We start from the raw sequence: 4,153 nt of genomic DNA, 5'->3' as shown, positions 1-4,153 counted from the left end.
TAGAACTTTGGAATCAGAGTTTGGGTGGATTCTCCAGAGGAACCAGTATGAATCTGGGCATGGCCAGTTCCGTGCTGTGACTGGAGGAAAGTTGACTCTTTCTGAGCTGCCATTTGCTTTGTGCAATGGGGACCACACTCTCACCAGTATGGGTGATGTGAAGGTCTCCCAGGGTTCTTGCTGAGCTGAGCTGAGCTCCTACTGTGACCCACCAGGTGGTAGAGTGGACGGAACAGGAAGCAGGGCTTCCTGGAAGAGGCTGAGAGGAAGCAGCTGCCACAGATCCCAGCATTTAGGGTGGTTCCTTCAAGATGCATCGTGAAGTCCTGGGGAGACAGGGAATATGTGGATGTAGATAGGGCTGGGGGCACCAGAAGAAGTCTAGCCTGTACTGAGATCGGAGGGCTGATCCATGCATCGGTGCTCGAGGCATGATTAGGAGTGCTGGGGTTCTCAGGGTTGGTGATGCCGAGAGTCAGGGAGCGTGGCATACACTTGGTGAGCATAGAGAAGGGAGAGAGGCCAGTGGTTTTGGGGAACTCCATCTGCAGTGTTGGCAGAGTCTGAGTACCACAGCCAGATGCACACATGGGTGTATGATCATCTACACGGCACGCCCAGCACCTCCTGAAACTTCCTCGGCCCAGAACGTGGGTCCCATGTGTGGTTCTAATCTGCCACGAACCTGCCAGGTGATCCCAGGAGCCTTCTCCTGTCTCCATTCCTGGGCTTCCGGGCCTTCTGCCAAGCTGTATGTCCCTTGAGGGAATCTCTGAAGCCTCGTGCTCTTGGTTTTCCCAGAGACACCTGGATAGACCGTGGCTTCTTCTGCTCCACTCGTGACTCTCCACGGACATCTCACCGCCTCTCTCTGTCCACGCAGGAGCTGTGCACGGAGTGCTTCTGTGACCTGGACACTGACCTGTAGTGGGTAGCCATTCCAGCATTGGTCTGGAAGTTCCAACTCCCATTGAGGCTTCAGTAACTGTCATGCCTACAAGGCGGGGCCGAGAGAGGACCCTGAAGACCTGAGATTGGGATGTGCCACCTTCTCTTGATTCCCAGACCCTGAACGCTGGAGGTAGACCGAGCAGAGTTCTCCAGAGAACACCGCCGGACTGTGCTATGTCTTCCCCAGAACCTGTAGTCTATCCCTTCATTTGTGAGTTACCCCACAAAATAAACCTCCCTTTTAACTACGTGGAGTGGCCTTAATAATTTCGCCAATACTGACTGACTGCTGGGGTCTCAAGGTGACCTTTCTGGGACCCTCCAGCACCTGCCTGTTTTCTCTGAAGGCCTTTCTTTGCCGGACTAAGGCTCTCTTCCACCTGGCCCACAAGGCTCTCAGCTCACCACCGAAGACAGTCTGCTTGGGAGACCCACCTGTGGCCATTGCTCTTTTCCCTCATGGTGACAAGATGCCCGGCAGAAACCACAGGGAGGACGGAGGCACTGGTTTGGCTCATGTTTCAGAGGCTTCACTATGTTACCCGTTGGCTGCTTGGGTAGACCATCCTGGCGGCCAGCATGCGTGGTGAGGTCTTCACCTCACGGTGGACAGGAAGCAGAGCAGGGCAGCTACAGGAAGAGGCAAGGCTGGCGCAGTTCCAGGTCACCCACCAGGGCAGGAGTGAAGTCCCAGCCTTCCGACAGTGTGTTCACGCCATGTGTTCACACCATGTGTTCACACCACACACTTCACACCATGTGTTCACACCATGTGTTCACACCACACATTCACACCATGAGTCCAGTGGGTCCCTCAGGTAACAGACACACCCAGTGCCCCCACAGCTCTCCGTCTGGTCAGGTGGGATCCCTCTCGCTGGGTCTCTGATGTGAAGGTCAGCTTTGTCAGTGAGACACCGTGCAGGGTCACCTGGGAAGAGAGTCTCACCGAGGGGTTGTCTAGATCAGGCTGGCCTGTGGGTGAGCCTGGGGTGACGGTCCCGATCCCATTAACTGACGTGGGAAGGTCCAGCCTCAAAGCGGGCGGCACGACGCTCTGTGTTTGGAGCCTGAATTGAGTGAGAGCGGAGACGTGATAGAACAGTAGTGCATGCATTGACCTCTCTCTGCTTGCGACCGTGGGTCACGTGACCCGTTCCTTCTCACTTCTTCCTCTCGGTGATGGGCTGTAACCGTAGGAGGAACCACCCTTTTCTCACTCAGGTTGTTTTCTGTCGGGGTATTTTGTCAGAACGACACTAAGACAGATGTTTGGGTCCCACACCCCCTTCCTACTCAGCACTATCACGTGCCCAGGGCTCAACCGGCCACCTTCTCACAGACCTCACCCGTGTGGCTGACTGCTGGCCTGTATTAACCGGGGTGATGGGCTCACAGGACACAGGCAGCACCTTTGTGGGGCTCACAGTCCCGAGTGAGATGCTTTAAACGAGATGTAGATGGGAAAGTGACATGGGGTGACAGTAATAAAAGGCTTCTCACAAGTTATCATAAAGCCATGCTTCACGAAAGCCACTGTTTTCCAAAGCAGAGCATGATCAGTGTGGAGATGGTGAATGTTTCTGTGGGCCTCTTCACTGAGTGACCTGCTGGGGAGTCTCTGGTCTCCGACCCTGCTCAGTCCCTTCCAGTGTCAAACGCTGGGTACACCTGGCCCAGCGGAGACCGCAGTTGTAGAAATGACCAGCATGGGGCTGGAGGGATGGCTCAGAGGTTAAGAGCACTGGGTGCTCTTCCAGAGGTCCTGAGTTCAATTCCCAGCAACCACATGGTGGCTCACAACCATCTGTAATGAGATCTGGTGCCCTCTTCTGGCCTGCAGGCGTACATGCAGGCAGAACACTGCATGCCTAATAAATAAATAAATCTTTTTAAAAAAGTGGCCAGCAGATGGCAGCATCACACCAAATCCTCTGCCCCCTTTCCCACTGGGTTTGGACTGGATCCTCTCCCAGTGGCCTTTGGGGCTGCTCTAATGGGGGCAGGTGTGGGGTCCTGGGATGTGAGGGATTTGAGTGGAGTCTGGCATGGCTGAGGGAGCCAGAGGCTAGAGTATGTGCAGCTGAAGACAGAAACAGAAGAATCTAAAGCTGGCAACTGCCCTCCATGAACCTCAGGTTTTTCCTCTGCAAAATGGGCACAGTGTTTCTAGGCTCCGTGCTGACAGACTGCTCTTGGCAGGGGTCCTTCTACTTTAATAACACTGGTTTCCCCCGACCTTTTCCCCGGATGCTCAAAGTCTCCCACGACCCCACCGACGCTGGGGCTGTGCCTGCAGCCAAGACTCTCTCTCCCCATCCCCAGGCCTGTGGCCATCTCCCACTGGGTTGACAAGTGGTCAGTACTCATAGCTAGTGCTTCGTGGATGCCAGGCTCAGGCTCAATGGTTGGGGCTTCCTGATTGAAGAGCACACTGCCTTCAGACTTTCCCTGGCCCTATTGCCTAGGGTGTGTGTGTGTGTGAGGGGGCAATACTGCTGATGTTCAGAGAAGGCAAGAAACTTACCCAGCGGCACACAGCAGGAGGATTGGAAAGCGCCTTCAAGATGGCTGCCACACACATGGGGTGAATGCAACCCAAATGCGGAGCCTGTGTTCTCATTGAGTTTGAGGCTGCACTGGGGCTGTGCTTCTGTAGTAGAGGGCTTCACACACACACACACACACACACACACACACACACACGCGCGCGCGCGCACACACACCCCAACACACACACATTCCCACACATACACCAACACACACACACATGCACACACACACACACACACACACACACGCACATGCGCGCGCGCACACACACGCACACACATGCACACACATACCACACCCACACACCAACACACACATTCCCACACATACACCACCACACACCACACACACACACATTCCCACAATACACCACACACACACACACACACACACACACACACGCACGCATGCGCACACACACACACACACCAACACACACACATTCCCACACATACACCACCACCACACACACACACACACATTCCCACACATACACCACCACACACACACACACACACATTCCCACACATACACCACACACACACACACACACACACACACACACACACGCGCACACACGCACACACCCCAACACATACCCATTCCCACACAAACACCAACACACACACACATGCACACACACCACACA

At 54.7% G+C, this 4,153-nt stretch overlaps 1 long non-coding RNA gene across 1 annotated transcript; it reads left to right on the top strand.

Annotated features, from left to right (window-relative positions):
* Positions 1–397: 397 nt before the first annotated feature.
* Positions 398–1,199, top strand: LOC131898475 (uncharacterized). Its single transcript, XR_009375937.1, has 2 exons — positions 398–692; positions 884–1,199. It is a non-coding gene; the product is annotated as an uncharacterized LOC131898475 (long non-coding RNA).
* Positions 1,200–4,153: the final 2,954 nt, after the last annotated feature.

This window comes from Peromyscus eremicus, chromosome 23 (genome assembly GCF_949786415.1).
Source record: "Peromyscus eremicus chromosome 23, PerEre_H2_v1, whole genome shotgun sequence".
NCBI classification, from domain to species: Eukaryota; Metazoa; Chordata; class Mammalia; order Rodentia; family Cricetidae; genus Peromyscus; species Peromyscus eremicus.
This window is presented reverse-complemented; position numbering and strand designations above follow the sequence as displayed.